Below are 19,940 nucleotides of genomic sequence, written 5' to 3' on the forward strand. Positions count from 1 at the left end.
GGGAAGTGAACCAGTGAATGGAAGATTGTCTCTCTGGTTCTTCTTTTAAATAAATAAATATGTCATATATAAATATATATAAGATATATATATATATATATATATATATATATATATATCACAAATACACAATGGTGTCTACCAAAGCCTGAGGAGGAAAGTGGGGAAGGGGGAAGGAGGAAAGGAAAGGTTGATTGATGGATACTAGGTTATAACTTGATAGGGGTAAGCAATTATTTTTCACAGAAAGGTGACTATAGATAATGTACAATATATTTCTGTTTTTAAAAGCCTAAAAGATATCATTTCTGAATTTTTTTCACTATAAACCAATGTTATATGTTTGAAAAGATAAATATATATAACCTTATTGGATATTATATAGTATATATATATATATATATATATGTAAGAAAACATAAGTAGTATCCCATATGATAGCCAGATAGATAGCTAGATAGAAGGAGGTGTATTTGTATATATGTGTGTGTATATTTATGTATGTCTGTCAAAAATGTTTTAAGAAAAAAAATTTTAAGTTAAAAATAAATAAAAAGTCTGCTGAGATTATGGTTGTCTTTGCATTAAACCTAAGGATCAATTGGGAAGAATTAAGTTTTTTTTTTTTTTTTTTTGACAGGCAGAGTGGATAGTGAGAGAGAGAGAGACAGAGAGAAAGGTCTTCCTTTTTGCCTTTGGTTCACCCTCCAATGGCTGCTGCGACCGGCGCATCTCGCTGATCCGAAGGCAGGAGCCAGGTGCTTCTCCTGGCCTCCCTTGCGGGTGCAGGGCCCAAGCACTTGGGCCACCCTCCACTGCCTTCCTGGGCCATAGCAGAGAGCTGGCCTGTTAGAGGGGCAACCGGGACAGAATCCGGCGCCCCAACCGGGACTAGAAACCCGGTGTGCCGGCACCGCAAGGCATAGGATTAGCCTGTTAAGCCACGGCGCCGGCCAAAGAAGAATTAAGATTTTTAACAAGTCTTCCAACCAATGAATAAGTTATATCTTATCATTTATTTAGGTCTTTGTAATTTCTCACAACAGCATTTCATAGTTCTCATTACAGATACATTTTTTTTTAAGATTTATTTATTTATTTGAAATTCAGAGTTACACAGAGAGGAGAGGCAGAGAGAGAGGTCCTCTGCCCGCTAGTTCACTCCCTACTTGGCCACAACAGCCGGAGCTGCACAGATCTGAAGCCAGGAACTTCTTCCAGGTCTCCCACGTGGGTACAGTTGCCCAAGGACTTGGGCCATCTTCTACTGCTTTCCCAAGCCACAGCAGAGAGCTGGATCAGAAGTGGAGCAGCCGGGTCTTGAACCAGTGCCCATATAGGATGCCAGTGCTTCAGACCAGGGCATTAACCCACTGTGCCACAGCGCCGGCCCCATTACAGATACATTTTGTCAGATTTATCTGACATATTTTAATGCTATTGTAAATTACATCTCTTATGGCCTGAATTTCTGATTCTTCAAGGCTGCAATATAGAATTATAATTGAAATTTGTGTTTTTCTTACATCCTGCGAGATGCTAGCACTCAATTATTGTTTCCTGTATTTTTTTTTTGGTAGATAATAAAATTTTTACATAGATTTCATTTTTATATTTGATTAAATCAGTATCACCTTTTAATTTCCTATCTAAATATATACTATTCCTTTTTCTTATTTCATTGCACTAGCTAAAATCTCTGGTATAATTTTAAGTAGAAATGATAAAGGTATACATATTTTGTTTCTTCTTTTAATAAAAAAATTAATTTTTCACCATTAAGTATGATGCTAGATGTAGGTTTTTCCTTCCCATCTGTTCCTAGTTCGCTAAAATTTTTTAATCACAAATAGTGACTGGATTTTGTCAAAAGGTCTTCTAAGTCTATTGAGAAGATAATGTGTTTCTGGTTTTTAGTTTGTTAATAAAATCAATTATATTGATAGATCTTTTAGATGCTAAGCAAAACCTACATTCCTGGGATAAATCCCAGTCAGTCTGTATGATATATTAGTTTTGTAATATATTTTTTAATTCCATTACTTAAAATTTTATCTAAAATCTTTGCTCCTTTATTCATGAGGGATATCAGTCTGTGATTATTTCTTTTTTTTTTTATCTTTGGTTTCCCTTTCTTTTTTTTTTTAACTTTTATTTAATGAATATAAATTTCCAGTGTACAGCTTATGGATTACAATGGCTTCCCCCTCCCATAACTTCCCTCCCACCCGCAACCCTCCCCTCTCCCACTCCCTCTCCCCTTCCATTTGCATCAAGATTCATTTTCAATTCTCTTTATAATTTCTACCACCCCATCCCCATTATAATATCTCTGATGGTTTGGGAATCAGGTTTCAGGACAATGATGGCCTTAAAGAATGACTTAGAAATTGTTGCTTCCTCCTCAATTTTTTAAGAAACTGTTAGTAAACCTTCAATTTCTTGATAGGAACATGGCTTTTCAGGTTACTTGTTTCCTCTTCAGTGAATCATTATAAACTTTCTCTTTCAAAAAATATCTTCATTTCATCTAATGGACTGACTGTATGGGCATAAGTTTGTCCATAACATTTCCCTAATGTTTTCTTGCCTGTAGAATCTACAGTGATGTCAACTTTCACAATCCTAATGTTAGTAATAAGATTTCTTAGGAGTAAACAGAGGAAGGAAAACTGATTAGAACTTTAGAAATGTGAAATGAAAGAGGTGAAACAAGGCTTTTCTTGAAAGAATATTACTTGCAATAGCACCCCCTCTCCACCACGATCCTTTCTTATGTATGCATGTATGTATCTATGTATGTATGTATTTGGAAGGCAAGAGATACACAAACACATTCACATCTAGAGAGAAAGAGAGAAAGAAAAACAGAGGGAGATTCCATCTACTGGTTCATTCCCCAAATGCCCACATGGCTGAAAGTACCAAAGCCAGGAGCTCAGAATGAAATCTTAGGAGCACAACTTCTTGAGTCATCACCACTGACTCCTAAAGTCTATTGGAAGGAAGCTGAAGTTAGGAGAAGCCAGAACTGAACCAAGATACTTAGAAGTGGGTTATAGGTGCCCCAGCCAACATCTTAACTGGTAGGCTGAATGCCCACCCCAAAGCACTTTTCATAATTTTGTTTGTGTAGTTCGAGTTAATTAGTCACTTAATGTCTGTTCTGTTTACTTCCATGGTGCCCTAACATGGCACAGTACCCAGAATATAGTAGATGTCAGACGTTATTCTTCAGATGTGTTACAAATGAGTTCACATAGTCATTGACCAGATTCTGAACGTTTTTCTGGTTTACTATGGAATTTGGCTTTTATCTTATGGGCAGTCAAAATCCATTGAGGATTGTAAGCAAATGCATGCCATAATTAGACAGTAGCATAACATGTGTGTATAGGGGATGAAAGTGAGTGGACAAAGAAGACTCAGGGTAGGAAGCCAATTGAAAAATGATCAGGTAAGATCAGAGAGTAGAAATTATAGAATATGTTAACTGTTAACAGTTAAGAATGAAGGAAATTAGATGTAGGGAATGAGAGGGAAAAATAAGAAACAGTAGATTCTCTGGACTATAGCTTGAACATTTTGTTGGATTATGGTGCCAATATGTAAATTTTAAAATAATAAAATATGGGAAAAAAAACCTTTCCATTTTAAGAAGATTATACCAAGTTTGTTGTCAGCACATCTTTTTCCCTGCAATCATTCTCAATGAGGTTGCCCCTGTTTATTTATATAGGAGTGGATCATAATATACTGGCAGGTCCTTAATAATGTCTCATTAGCAAGTAGAGCACTGATTCAACTTAACTAGTACAATGGATTCATGTAAGTGTATTTTCCAATATGTGAAACAGCCCTTTGAGTATGAAATCTTTTGATTTTAATCCTTCTTGATAGAAACTGTGCTCACATGTATCACATGCATCCCTACAGTGTTTAGAAAAAAATATTTCCCAGCCACTCTGAGTGCAGATATTATAAGTACACTCATTTTTCCACTAAATAAATTGACACTCACTGAAGTGACATCTCTAATGTCACAATTTTAAACTGTCATCTTCAAACCCAGGTGTTTTTATTCTAAATCTGGCATTTTTCCACCTTGTTATATTACTTCCAGGTGTATTGTGATATTATCCAAAGATACTCTCATAAACGCATGAGTATTAATTAACTACAAAGACAGAAGCACAATCAAAAGTTAAAACCCTAATTCTGAAAAACTCATGGTTAAGGTCATAATCTATCCCTCTTAGGCAGCATTTTTCTTTAATAAAAAAGGATTTATTTATTCATTTATTTGAAATCTGGAAAGACTGAGCTGCAGAGAGAGAGGGAGAGGCAGAGAGAAATATTTTCCATCCACTGGTAACTCCCCAAATGGCCACATGATTGGGGTTGGCTAGGCTGAAGACAGGAGCCTGGAACTCCATGAGGGTCTCCGACAAGTAGTTGGGCCATTTTCCACTGTTTTCCAAAGCATATTAACAGAGAGCTGGATTGGAAGTGGAGCAAACCAGAATTTGAGGCAGCACTCATAGAGATGCTGGCATGGCAGGTGGCAGCTTTTTCCAATAAGGAAATAAAACATGTTGTCATGAAGAGGACGGGTCCAGGAGCCAGGTAAAATGGGCTAAAATTTGCACCCTATCATATGCTATGAGATGTTGTGTGGTAATCAACAAAATTCAGCATCTCAATTTCTTATCTTTAAAATAGATATGTTACCTAGCTGATAGGATTATTGTAAGCATTCAAAACATTAGATGTATAATTTCTAACATAAAACCTGGCACTGTGAAATATTAATCCCCCTTTCTTCCTCATAGTAAAAAGTTGATTTTAGGAGCAACCATTTTAGCTTTTATACATCACTACATTATATCTCTAGATAACTACCTGGTGGTATGAAAGAATTTACAGACCATTTTTAAGAATTGCAAATTACCATCCAGTTTAGAAGAATTAAGTTCATAGACTGAAAACATGAATCAGTTTCTTCCTGCTTGTGTAAATCAGCAGTTTTTCCCTTCTTCCCTGTATTCATTCTCACTGAGATTACCCCAACTTGACAAGGAGTGCAAAACAAAACAAAAACAACTTTGTGAAGGAAAATAAGGCAATCCAGCATTCAGAATGACAATATTCTAGATTTATTTCAACAACTAGAGAATACCATTTGGTTTTCTTGTAGGATCATAAGACCACTAGCTTCTATGCAATGTGTGGTTTTTCACTCACTACAGACCCATTTAAGCATGTTCTAATTCTGAACTGATTAAGTGCTTTTTGATTTCTGGATGGCAGTTGTTTATAAGTTCTAATAGTTTCCTTAGTTATTGTGCAGAATCCACAAAGATGTTTACCTTGCATATAAGATGACATCTTTCTCTGCAGAAGTCATCTTTAACCACACTCCCCACAGGTCTAGAGTAAAAAGACACCACAAATGGCTGAAAGTGTCAACATAAATAACTATCAATAAATATTATGGAATGTAGAAAAGCATTTGACTGGTATCTTCCTAACCTCTCAGAGCTAACTGTGTGGCTGCTGTCACAAGGGATGTTCCTAGTTTTGCTACATGCAGTATTTATAAAGTGCCCATCACCATGGTATCTAAACACTTGGGCAACCTAATTAGGCTGGGCCAATTACTTGTGTAGAAGTAGAAGAGATGCCCTTCCTTATATCCCACTCCACTGGAACCAATTTGATTGTGTTTTTAAAAGCAAGAAAAGACTTTTGTGAGAATGGCTTTCTAGGCCTCTTGTTCCAAGATTAAAAGACAGTCTGGGTAAAGAAATAACTGTTGCTATTCCTGAAGGTGATAATGTTCAGAATCAAGCAACTCTCCAGTGGTAGAAAACACCACAGTCCAGAGATCTTGAATGAGAACATCTTACTCCCTTTTCCTTTGAACTTCACTCTGGGGGCAGGTAACTGAAAGTGCTTTCTAAAAGCAGTTCACCTGAATGTGAGTTACTGCTGGAGACTTCTCTGGTGCCAAAGCTACTGTGTCCTTTCCTGGCCTACCCAAACAGTCCCTCTTCTCTTAACGGAGATTTAACTAGGTCAGACCTGAATTTAAACTTGGTAACAGAGAAGACTGCCCCTCAAACTTCTATTCCAGATCGACAAGGAGAATTGAGAACCTATTTTCTGCTCTATGTGGGTCTTACTATGTTTTTAACAGGACCCATCTCAAGGTAGCAAGGTGGCATCTGTCTAAATTCAGTGTCCGGTTCCCAATCCCTCCACGTGTGTGTGTGTCTGTGTGCTTATGTGTGTTTACACTCACACAAGCAGACTTATATAAGCAGTGAGGGCATGTCATCCATTAGTAAAATAATTAATAAAATTAGAATTTATAATTAACTGAAAATTTTGAAAAGGCATTTCTGTGCAGACTGAACATCATACTTACATGTTTCTGAGACAAAATGTGAAGAGCATGCTTCTTCATTAAAATAGTATGGTGCTAACATTTACTAAACAACAGTCACCATTTGGTCCTAGCCAGATTTCTCCTTGGGATTTATCACTAATTCAGGTTGATATGAATCTAATTAATCTTCTATTCTATTTTATTATGCTTTTCATAACTAAAAAACAATCAAGTCAACATGGCCTGTAATGTTTCAGAGTATAATTTAAAATTTCGTAGAACTAACATTTACCTTGAAAATGGGTAAACAAGGGGCTAGCATTATGATATAGCAGATAAGCTGCTGCCTGCAGGGCCAGCATCCCATATGCATGCCAGTCCATGTCCTCATTGCTCCACTTCTGATCCAGCTCTCTGCTAATGGCCTGGGGAAAGCGGCAGAGGATGGCCCAAATGCTTGGGACCCTGCTACCCATGTAGGAGACCTGGAAGAAGCTCCTGGTTCCTGGCTCCTAGCTTCAGCCTGACCCAGCCCTGGCCATTGTGACCATCTGGGAGGTGAACCAGCAGATGGAAGACCTCTCTGCCTGTCTTTCCTTCTCTCTCTGTAGCACTAACTTTGGGATAAATAAATAAGTCTTTAAAAAGAAAAAAGTAAATGGGTAAACTGTTGTCTGCTTCTTTGGTCTTTCCAACTATATTATGAATGCTCTGCTGCTTATTACTCAGTTCATTTTTTTTTTTTTGACAGGCAGAGTTAGTGAGAGAGAGAGACAGAGAGAAAGGTCTTCTTTCCGTTGGTTCACCCCCCAAATGGCCGCTATGTCTGGCGCACTGTGCCGATCCGAAGCCAGGAGCCAGGTGCTTCTCCTGGTCTCCCATGGGGTGCAGGGCCCAAGCACTTGGGACATCCTCCACTGCACTCCCGGGCCACAGCAGAGAGCTGGACTGGAAGAGGAGCAACCAGGACTAGAACCCAGCACCCCGATTGGGACAAGAACCCGATGTGCCGGCACACCACAGGCAGAGGATTAGCCAAGTGAGCTGCGGCGTCGGCCGCTCAGTTCTTTTTTTTTTTTTTTTTTTTTTTTTTTTTTTTTTTGACAGGCAGAGTGGATAGTGAGAGAGAGACAGACAGAGAGAAAGGTCTTCCTTTTTGCCTTTGGTTCACCCTCCAATGGCTGCTGCGGCCGGCGCATCGCGCTGATCCGAAGCCAGGAGCCAGGTGCTTCTCCTAGTCTCCCATGCGGGTGCAGGGCCCAAGCACTTGGGCCATCCTCCACTGCCTTCCTGGGCCATAGCAGAGAGCTGGCCTGGAAGAGGGGCAACCGGGATAGAATCCGGCGCCCCAACCGGGACTAGAACCCGGTGTGCCGGCGCCGCAAGGCAGAGGATTAGCCTGTTAAGCCACGGCGCCGGCCTCAGTTCATTTTTTAAACACTCTTGTTTTTTGTCATTGATTTGTTCCCATTATTGTGGCTTTGGATGTGAGTCTTCTTTCAAGTTTAAATTTTTTATGATTTATTTATTTATTTGAAAGGCAAAACAAGAAGGAGAGGGAAAGACACACATGGAAAGAGAGAAATAGGAGAGAGAAAGGGAGAGGGAGAGGGAGAGGGAGAGGGAGAGGGAGAGGGAGAGGGAGAGGGAGAGGGAGAGGGAGAGGGAAATCTCCCTTCTGCTGATTCAGTTCTCTAATAGTCCCAATAGTCAGGATGGGGCCAAAATGAAACCAGGAGCCCGGCACTCCATGCAGGTGCCCCACATAGGTGGCAAGGACCCAAGTACGTAGGCCTTCTTCCACTGCCTTTCCAGGAGCATTGGCACAGAGCTGGATTGGAAGTAGAGCAGCCAAACCCAAGTCAGAACTAGATGAGGGGTGCTGGTGTTACAGCACAATGCCAGCCCCACATTTAAATTCTTTTAGTGCCTTGGCCCTCCTGGTCCTCTCCTTCCAGTTTGGTGTTTCTCTTTTATATTCATTCCTTGTTATAAGACTTTGCTTCTCTCTTCCAATATATATTTTTTTAAAAATCCCTGTGCATCCATATCAGTGCCTTTAGCTAACTATTCCTGTTCTTTCTTATCAGAATCATTTGCAATTGTGTTCTCAGAGTTTCAGTTTTCAGAGCATTCAGTTCCTTCTGAGCCATCTTCCTATGCAGAAATTCTCACTAAGGGATCTTAAACAATTTTTCCTCTGGCCATTAAAACAGTGGCTGCAATTATTGAACATCTACTTCATGACAGGAATTTTATGTGCGTTATCTCATTTACTCTCTGCAACTATATTTTAAGGTAGCTTCATTATCTTTATTGTGACAATATGAAGACTGGAGTTCAGAGAAGACATGGGTAGACAGTAATGGAGAGTGGTGTAGGATTTCAGGTACATTTGTCTCAAAAGCCTATACTCTTAACCACTATATGTATATTTATCATCTCATCTTCATCTCATATTCCTGATTATTTTCTCCTGTAATTTACTCAGTGACTTCCAACTGTTCCTGTGTCTGTATCAAGTGCTCTGTCAATTAGGTTGTGTTTAGGGGCAATTGACAGAAAATCAACTCGAAAGACATTAAAGAACAATGACATTTATTTGCTCGTGTATCTGGAAATCCAGAGGTAGAGTGAGTTACAGGGCTTGCATGTTTAGATTCAAAGGTGAACATCACTGAACTATACCCATTCTGTCACTGATCTGCCATTGAGACAGGGCTGGTGTCATCCCATTGCCCACCATCAACAATGCAAAACATGTCCTTTCTCTGTCACATCTGATGAGATATTGAGAGGTATTTCTCAGAAATCCCAAACAAACACCTCCTTTCACCTAATTGATTTGAATGATATCCTATGCTCATTTCCCAATATACTCTGGGACAGTACATTGAATTGGATCAATCAAGGCTGAATAGTGTATCAGGAATTTGTTAATGATGTGTCATGTAATAGACCTCTGAACAATACCAGAATTCTCTTTGGAAAAAGGAGAGCAAGCATGATTACAATAGAGAGTCAAAAGTATTTCCCACCCAACTGCAACTCTGGAATATTTTCCACATAGTAATCCAAAAAATAGCAAGGGATTCAATGAGAGTAGCAATTACATTCATGGAAAAGTTGGTTTTGCTGATATCATTTTCAACCAGAGTTAAGAGTTCTGTACTTTTGGACAGCAGTTTTGGAACAAGAAAAGAGATTTAAACCCTGGGAACTTAAAGCAGATTTAATGGTTTTATATTGCCAAGGATTGAAGAGTGAGAAACAGGAAGACATTTAGAAAAAAATCATAAGAACTAACCCTAAAATACACAGCTTATAAATTATTAAGAGATCAGAAAATTACCCATGTGGAGAAAGAGCTATGTAAATCTCAGTACATATAATGTATTTCCACTGAGATCTTCTTTGAGTACAAATATGATAAACTCAAAGATAAGGGAAAAATTGTCATAGAGAGAAAGATTAGGCCAACCATCTATGTTTTCCTAGATGTAATCTGTTTCTAACTCCTGACCTAGGAGTACCTAGGAGCAGAAGAAACAAAAAGAGTTTATGGTGGCCAGCAAATAACACTAGGTAATGTACTAATTTTATCTCATCTCACATTTTATTAATTTTCTATTGCTGTTATAAGAAATTAGCACAAAATTAGTGACTTCTTACACTTGAGGTTAAAATTAAACTATGGGCAGGGCAATGTTCATTTTTTGAAGGCTCTAGGAGAGGATCATTCCTTGCCTTTTCTGGAAATCACTCCACAACATTCCCAAGCGTCTGAGAACCACCCCGCCAACATTCCCAAGCTCTAGACCCCCTTTCTCTATCTTCAAACCCTACTATGTTGCATGTTTCTGACTTTGCTCCACACTCAGATCTCCCCGTGACCACAACAAAAAAATCTTAGCTGCTTTTTGGACCCATGTGATTGGAATGGACCTACCCAGATAATCCAGGATAATATCCTTACCTCAGTATTCTTCAATTAATCATATTTGCATTTACCATTTACCATTAAGATAATATACTGATAGATTCTAGAGATTAGGACATGAGTGAGCATCCTTGGGGGTCCTCCCCTGCCTACCACACATGATACTTAGATATAACATTGCTGAAATAATAAATACTTGAAACCTGGCATAGGCCGGCGCCGTGGCTCAACAGGCTAATCCTCCGCCTTCACACCGGGTTCTAGTCCCGGTCAGGGCGCTGGATTCTATCCTGGTTGCCCCTCTTCCAGGCCAGCTCTCTGCTATGGCCTGGGAAGGTAGTGGAGGATGGCCCAGGTCTTTGGGCCCTGCACCTGCATGGGAGACCAGGAGAAGCACCTGGCTCCTGCCTTCGGATCAGCGTGCAATGCGCCGGCCGCAGCGGCCATTGGAGGGTGAACCAAAGGCAAAAAGGAAGACCTTTCTCTCTGTCTCTCTCTCTCTCACTATCCACTCTGCCTGTCAAAAAAAAAAAAAAAAAAGAAAGAAATCTGGCATAGATTTGTACAAATTAATGAAATAATAAATGTTTAATGCATATCAATTATGAATATAGAGTGGAGTGAGAGGAGATGGGAAGGACATAAAGGTGCAAAAAATAAAAGTACCACTTCATAAGGAGTGCATATTTTTATTTTAAAATAAGGCTCTTAATTCCTTGAAAATAACTTCAAGAGAAATTTGTTGATATAATTGTCAACAAAAGCAATTTATCATAATTTACTATAAGTGATGATAAGAAAAGAAAAAAATCTGTTGAAAAGAAAAAAAATAAGTATTTGAGGTATATTTTGTAGCTCTAGTGATTTAGTGATTTTAAAATGAGAATCGTTAACATTGTTGATAAACCTTACATAAAATCTATGTTGAAAGTCTCACAGGGTGGAAAATATTGTATACATATTCAGGTTTATGTAGATCATGACAATATGTTGGTCTAACATTCCCATCACTTTCTGAAAAGTTCCCTCCGTCCTTATCCTATTTTCTTTTTCTTTTTGATCATTGTATTGTTTTCAGCATACAGGGCAAAGTTTGGCGACAGCTTTCAGTTCTGAATAACTAATGAATTGTTCATCTGTATGTAGAATCTCCCTGGTGCAGGCTCTGTGTGAGTCTCTATCCTCCCTATTGAAAGATGACATCCTTGATTGTGGTGATATTACCCATGTGCACAGATTCAACTGAAAAGACAAATGAGAGACCAGCATTCCTTTCTAAAACCCCATCCTTAAACTGTGTCCTTTGTCTGTAGGCGCAATTAGCTGTTAGACAAGCTTGTTCTCCGACTCTTCCTTTTTGTGCAGCCTACATGACCATCGCACTCTAAATAAGTCACCCTATTCATTTTTCTGCAGTTGATCTGTCAGTTATTTTTGTTTTAGAGAGGCTTGGGGTTGTGATATACTTGTGGTTCAAATCTCTTTTATTGCAAACCTTGGATGAATAATTCCAGTTTTCCACCTAAAGTGGAATATATTAGATGATCCCAATGAAATGCATCAAGAATTCACTATAAAAATTGAGGATCCCAGCCACAGAATCGTGTATGTTCACAGCACAAAACATGTTTCCCAGTAACAATTATGAAAGAGGAGGGATGATAGGGTACTTAAACTCATATAGGAATAAAATGTAATCCGAAAGCAGTAGTCTTCTCTATGAAAGTTTAAGTATCTACTAACTCTCAGATCTGTGAGTTTAGACCTTACAAACTCAATTATGGCTAACATTTAATGAACATTCATATATGCCATACATTAATCTTAGCACACTAAATGTGTCAATTTAAGCTTTACACCAACTCTAAGATATAAGTACTGTTATTTAATTCTATTTTTCAGGTAAAAAAAGGGTGGGATAGAAAATGTTTCCTACTTTTCAGCTGGCAAGTACCTCTGTATTCAAATCCAGGTGTGGTAGTAAGGTCAGCCTCCTTAGTCACTATAATATACTGTCTCTCCCATGTCTGCTGCTTTAGGATATAGCTGGACATGTATCAGTTACCAATGGCAGGATGGAACCCAGTGAGAAAAGCACTCATTTAGACTAATGTCTAGAACAGTGCCTGAAATACATTAGGCTGAATGAATGAATGAATGAATGATATTAACCTACCATGTTATCAGTCAGACACTTTAAGGACAGATGGAATTGCAAGTACCATATGGAAATTTTAAAATATAATGATAGCAGCAGCTATAAATTATTGTGCACTGGCTATATTTCAAAAAAACAGAGAAGAAATTTGAGGAATACTCATTTATTTTCACTTTCACTATACTACCTCCTTTGTACAACTATAGTTTTTGCTAACAATGTACAAATAGCATGCCTACAGAGAAAATTATGTATCAGAAAGGTAAATAACATAGTCTATATTACCAGTTGAAAAATAATTGAAGATTGCTATCAATAATGTTCATGTAGTATAATGCAATGAAGAAGCAGTTTTAGGTTTTGTTTTGAAGGGTTCTTTTGCAAACTATGCTTTAGTTCAGTGGTTCAAAAATTAGGTAACCAGGCTTATATGTTGTGTGTGTGTGTGTGTGTATATATATATATATATGACATATGTATATCACTGGAGTAAGATTTACTTCTAGGTATACATGTGTGGTGCTTTGAGTATTTCTGAAAGAATAGATACTTGGAATTTGCCATTAGCAATGACTTTTTTAAATTTTTAAAATTAAAAGCAGAGTAATAAAGATGGGGAGAGAGAGAGAGAGAAAGGGTGAGAATGAGACAGGGACACAGACAGAGTCTATCCTATCTTTGGTTCACTCCCCAAGTGGCCACAACAGCCAAACCTGGTCCATGCCAAAGTGAGGAGCCAGCTATTCCATCTGGGTCTCCTATGTGGATTGCAAGAGCCCAGGAACTTGGGCTAATCTTCCACAGGCACGGTATCACGAAACTCAATAAAAGCTGAACAACAAGGACTTGAACTGGCACTCTCATATGGGACGCCGGAATAGCAAGCAGCAGATTCACCTGCCGTGCTACCACACCAGCCCCACCAATGACTCTCTTTGACGTGTCAGAGCAAATGGCATCACTCTAGACTTAGGAGATAGTTTTTCCATTGGTGGGAAAAATGAAGGATCATTGATTTGACTAAAGAACTTCATCTTTGTGGACATCTTAAATGAAATTATCTTGAAGAGAGTTTGAGTAAAAATTTGATGATTAAGCAAATAACACATTTGTATGTGTACAATTAAGCCAATGGCAACAAAACAAAGGGCCATATAATTTACTTCAGGAACAACCCACAGTTGATTGATTATTGCTAAACATTAAAAACAATGCATATGGGACTGGCATTATGGCACAGTGGATTAAGCTACTACCAGCATTCCATATGAGCACCAGTTTGAGTCCAGGCTGATCCACATCTTATCCACCTGCCTACTTAAGTTCCTGGAAAAGCAGCAGAAGATGGCCCAAGTTTTTGGGCTCCTGCCACTCGTGTGAGAGCTAGATGGAGTTCCAGGCTTCCTAGCTTTGGCCCATCCCAGCCCCAGCTGTTGTAGCCATTTCGAGAGTGAACCACCAGATGGATGATCTCTCTCTGTAAGTGTGCCTTTCAAATAAATAAAATAAATCTTAAAAAATAACAACACATAGTCATTCCTTGAGTTTGTTTTGCTGGAGGTAGTTGCATGAAACAAGTTGTCTGTCATTTATCTCCATCTCTATATACCTTTAAAGAGTTTATTTTGCATCATATTCAATTGCTATCTAACACTTTATTTGGAAAGCTTCTGATTATAAAATTTTGTAAATAGAATATGTATTAGCTATATCCACGTGCATAGCTTCATAACAGTTACTTAATATGAGTTTAAGCCTAAGTGTCTTTGCACACCATTGGCTAAAATTAAGAGAATTATCATCATTTATCTATTTATCTATATATATATGATCTCTAAGGTTTTTTTAAAGGATTATTTCATTTATTTGAAAGACAGAGTTGCAGAGAGAGATAGAGCCAGGGAGAGAGAGAGAGAGAGGTCTTCTATTCTGCTGGTCTACTCCCCAAATGACCAGAACAGTCAGAGCTGAGCTGACCTGAAGCCAGGAGCCAGGATCTTCTTCCCGGTCTCCTACACAGATGCAGGGGCCCAAGGAGTTGGGCCATGTTTTACTGCTTTCTCAGGCCATAGCAAAGAGCTGGATTGGAAGAGGAGCAGTCAGGACTTGAACTGGCGCCCATATGGGATGCCAGCGCTGCAGGCTGGGGTTTTACTCACTGCGCCTCAGTGCAGGCCCTGTATCTCTAAGATTTTATGAGTAAAGTGAATAAACAGTGTGCACTTGGCTCTAAGCAGAGTCCATTATCAACATTTAGTAACATATTAGCAAGCACAGTATGCTTGTTTCAATAAAAATATTTTATCTGCATAGAAGAAGAAGTGTAATATTACTTAGAACCTACAAATAGATTTCATTTCAGGAGAGGTATAGGAAATTGTTAGAGCCATTTGGATCTGCTCAAACTAAATTAGTCATTAGGGGACAGCAAATTAAAATCACAATGGGATATGGCTCTCTACCATCAACTTGGAAAAAAATAAAAAGACTAATAACATCAAATATTGGTGAAAATAGTGAATAACTATCTTTGTTCACTATGAACTCTCATAGTTCATGATGAACTCTTGTACATTGCTGGTGGGAGTGTAGTGCCACAATCATTTTGGAAAACCATGAGCTAGTTGCTTAAAAATTGAGCATACTCCTGACCCGTGACAAAAGTTTTACTACTAAATATATGACAAAGAGTTATTAAAAAAAGTGTCAAAAATATATGTACAATAATCCACTAATCCACAAACTTTATTCATCACAGCACCAAACTTATAAATGACTTAAATGTTCAACAAACGGAGAAATATATAGTGGAATTCTCCTCCTCAACATTTAAAAAAATGAGTCATGAATTTATACATAACACCACGGATGCACCTTTAAAAATTTTGTGAGTAAAAGAATCCAGATGCATGAGTTTTTATCTACTTGATTCCATTTATATGAAGTCCAAGAATAGGTGAAATTAAACTTAAGTCTGAAATCTCAACAATGGTAAAATATGAGGGAGATGGAGATTGACTGGGAAGATACATACAAAGCAGCTTTTGGGATGAGAAACATATCCCCTAACTCAATTGGTATTGGATACATGAGTCAATATGTTTGTCAAAACTAAATTGTACACTTAAGATTTGTGCATTTCACTATATGAATTTTCACCCAATTTTACTTCTAGTAAAAAAAAAGAGGGAAATGATTGAAAGACCATATGTGTATATTTCAGTATGTTTTAACATACTTTGATCCCACATGGTTTCAGTAATTGTGCCATTCACTGTTTGGTAAATTTTCATGTTTCTAGTAATTTTAGTATTTACTCAGAAAACCAGTAAGTTATGCTTAAAGAAAAAGAGATGAAATAGGGAATGTAGACCTGATGAACCTGCTCAAGGATTTACATGTTGTGAACTCCAAGTTGTAGAATACATGGTTGGTGTATCTGGTAACTGAATCATTACATACCAAAATCATTAGATAAACCAAAGAATGTGTATTTCTGTATTTATCTTTAGCTTTTGAAGCAGGAATAAAGCAGAGATCCTTATTACTGAAGCCTCAGCCTAAACTTCCATGCAACATTTCTGGATTCTCTCAGATAGATGTATTTTCCTTCCTCAAATCCCCACAGAAAGTCATACCTCTTTACTGTGCCTTGCATTTTAATTGTGTTTATCTTACAGCATCCCTCCTGGTTGATGTGGCTAAAAACTACATACATGTTTCTGTTAACCATAACACCTAGGACATTCTTTAATTTAATTCTTTAAAATTAAGTCTTTAGTAAAAATTTTAAATCTTTGATAGATTGTTTTTCACTATTGGATAGAATAACCATTTTGTGTAACGGACCACAAGTCAGACAATATTAATATGGATTTAAGAAATTGAATTTATTTATGACTTCATATAATGAACAATTTTTGAGTGCTTACCTTGTACAAGACACTGAGTTAAGAAATTAAAAGATTAAAGATAAATATCCTGTATGCAAAGTTACCAGCTTGGCAGGGTATAGGCAATGTGTGTAATTTGAACAGCCTAAGGTCAGATAGATAGAGACAGATCTGCAATTTACTGATTCACTCCTCAAATGACCTCAAAAGAAGATGTGGCTAGGCCAAAGTCTGGGGATTGGAATTCAATCTGGCTCTCCTACATAGATGGTAGGGATTCAACATGAGCTATCACCAATGCCTTGTAGGGTGCAGGTTAGCAGGAAATTGGAATAAAGAACAGATCTGGGACTAAAACCCAGGTACCCTGATATGGGATCTGGGCACCCCAAGTGGCATCTTAACAGCTACACCAAATGTACAATCCCCTATTTACTTTCAGTATAATGATTGTTTTAGTTAAATAATACCTTGTATGTTCTTCTGATGTTTAGAAAGAGATTGGTTTTCCCAAATTTCATTCATCCAAAAACTAACATCATTGGTTGGTGTATTTTTGGTATACCAATGTGAAATATTTTTCCTAAAGTAAATTACTTTTATAGTTACATATTGTAGCTTTATCCTAAGCAATAATATCCAGAAAAGCATTCAGTTTTAGTGCCATTTTTCTAATACACATTAAAATAAATACATAACCATTAAATTTATTTCTTGTACCACCAATAATATGCATATTTTACTTTAAGAAACACTGCTTTGCTGAATTAAGTCACAAAGTCTTATCCACTGTCTTTGCCAGTTGAGTAGAGAAGTCAGTCATAAATGCTATCAGAATAAGTCAACTATATGCAATGGTATCTATAAAGACTAAAAAATATATGTTGCATTCAACTGGAATCTTCTAAAATCCTGGGATCTGGCTCTTAAGTGGGTTTGTGCATTACCTGGAAAACAATTTGCAAAACAGATTTTTAAAGTTCAGAGTAAATTGGGGAAAAGGCTACATTACATTTGAACCTTAATAAATACTTAATAACCCATAAGACAAATAGCCATGAATTACTAGAATGATTTCAAGCACAGTGCTTCTGCATAGTCAACCTGCTCTCTTATTTTTGCTCATTATAAGTTAGGAGTTACAAAATTTCTAAGTTTATTAGCACTGTTGATTTGTGTATTTTATAAAATCAGACACTTGAATAATGCTGAACCAAGACCATTAGGAAAATCTATTTCCTTTCTCCTTTTTCTTCTGTATCCAATCTCCTCTGCCTAAGATAGCTTTAAAAATGTCTTTCTCATGGAGAGGGAAATGCATGAGGATTCCTCTAACTCTGTCTTTTTTTATGGGGGTTGTTTATTTCTTGAATGAGGATGTGTGTGTGTGCGTGTGTGTGTACAAGCTTAGGTCCTCAGGTGGAACCGTGGTTCCTGTGCTTTCGTCCTCGAAGCTGTTTTTCTGGAAGGGAATGGAGGCAGCTGTGTTTACAGCTCAAGTCTTGGCATACATTTACCAGAATCTATTATTCATATCATTCAGTATCAGGGAGAGATCTCAGGCCACCTGTCTATCTGACAAATTCACCCTTTTGTGAGCTTTCTGTTCATAGCAAATTATGTTCACATTGATGAATTGAGTTTTTATGAGCATTGCTAACTAACATTCTCACAGAAGGCCAGGGGCAAGAGCCTGCAAGTGTGTCTGGTCCACAAGTAAATGATAAAAAGAAAGAAAAAAAGAGAGAAGAAGAAAGAAAAATGGTAGTGTTTAAAGACAATTTGCCATGGAGGGACTGTTAAATCATTTGGCAATGCCTTAATATTTATAATTCCAAGAATTTCCATAAATTACAGCAAATACTCTGCATATAACAAACAAAAACATGGAAAAATCTACACATTATTTTTCTCCATGGCACAGAATCCTCTCGAAAAAATTGTACTGCATTTTGACAGGTAACCACTGACCAGGGCAAAACATGAAGTAAAGTATGTTCAGTATTAATAAATCCTTCCATTTTATACCATAAGGGGGAAAACTTGCAGCAATTATACCTTAAATTTCAGCTTGGTATTTTCATAGATAAAAAATGGATCATTTTTTAATCTCTAGAAACTCTATACTGGTTATGAAGCCGAGCCATGTGGCATCAGTTAAATAAATGAGAGCAATCTTTCACAGAAGACTAACAGAAATCCTTCTAAATGGTAGGTGGGGAGATACCAATGTTCAGGATATAAATGAAGAGTTTCTTCAGTTTATAAGTAGCGTTGGTTCTTCTCTCGGGCTTCTGTGCCCTTCGCATTCATTTTGATTCTGATTCTGTATTTCAGTTGGAGCAGCTGAAATAGAAGAGAGGGTTTCATGAGAAAGACACATTCTGGTTTTACTATGCCCACACATCAAAGCTCTAATTCAAATTCTACTTGAAAACAATAAACCTCCTTAGGTGGCAATTCCACTTGTGTGTATGTCTTGATATAAAAAGCAACAAAACAGAAATCATGTAGGTAAAGTACTGAGTAATATCATCAGTAAAATAATCCCCATGCTTCTCAGAGCGGTGATCTTATCATCCCAAATGTCAGATTACTACCTTTGAGAAGGTACAATCTTATTCTCTTGTCTTAGCAGAAGTCAGTGAAATTTCTAAACCTCTTCACAGTAGCCTGCCAAAATGTGTCAGACACATCACCTTTCAATGCAAAGACACCATTGCACAAAGAACACTTGGCATTACCCCTTGAAAATGCACACCTTTCCGAGGAGCAAATGGGAAGTGTAGTCTGTTAAACACCATATGTGAGGGAGCTGCACCAGTCTCATTTCTCCTTCCAAACGCTACAAGCTGCTGCCTCATTGTGGTGTGTGACTCTGGGATAAAATCGGTGACAGCCGAGTGTCTACCTGGTCCCAATGTCAGCTGGCCTCTTGGCCACTTGAGCAAACAGCTCAGTATTATTCTATGCATTAGTAACCTTGGAGAAAGAAAATTCCTACACCTTGGTGTTAATGTAATACCACATGTGAAACTTTTGCCACCTTTCCCAGACTGCCATCGCCTTCAAATTTATGGGTAAAATAAAGAGACAGGCTTCACAATCCTTAAACAATGGAGAGTTGCAGAGAAAGGCCAATTTTTTAAAAATAAAATTTTCTTGTCTCTCTTTATCATATTGAAAATATTAATATATCATTACTATTAGCAAAATAAATTTTGAGTCACAGCAACAAAATGCTGCCATCACAGGTTAGATTGGAATGTTCTGTGGCAAACATGATGACCATTCATCCCAGATTCTCTATAATAGTTCAGTTCTCCAATAGTCCATCCTTTTATCCCACCATATGTTCCTATTTTAGTTCAGAAAAATATGGTAAATGCGGCTTTAAGGCAACCAAGGACCAATTTACCTGTGAGACTTTTCACTCTAAAATTATGGAAATTAACATAGGAGACAAAGTGAGGGTTTTCATCTCCAAGTCAGCAGTTTGAGATAAAGAGTGCATTCTTTGGTGGCTGGGGCATGGCAGGCAGCATCTGCAGCTTGGTG

At 37.7% G+C, this 19,940-nt stretch overlaps 1 protein-coding gene across 1 annotated transcript in view; it reads left to right on the forward strand.

Moving 5' to 3' along the window:
- ARHGAP15 (Rho GTPase activating protein 15) overlaps positions 1-19,940 on the forward strand; it is a 631,814-nt gene that overhangs the window by 526,030 nt on the left and 85,844 nt on the right. The gene's annotated exons all lie outside the window — the stretch shown is intronic.

The sequence above is a fragment of the Lepus europaeus genome, chromosome 1 (genome assembly GCF_033115175.1).
Source record: "Lepus europaeus isolate LE1 chromosome 1, mLepTim1.pri, whole genome shotgun sequence".
Taxonomy (NCBI): domain Eukaryota; kingdom Metazoa; phylum Chordata; class Mammalia; order Lagomorpha; family Leporidae; genus Lepus; species Lepus europaeus.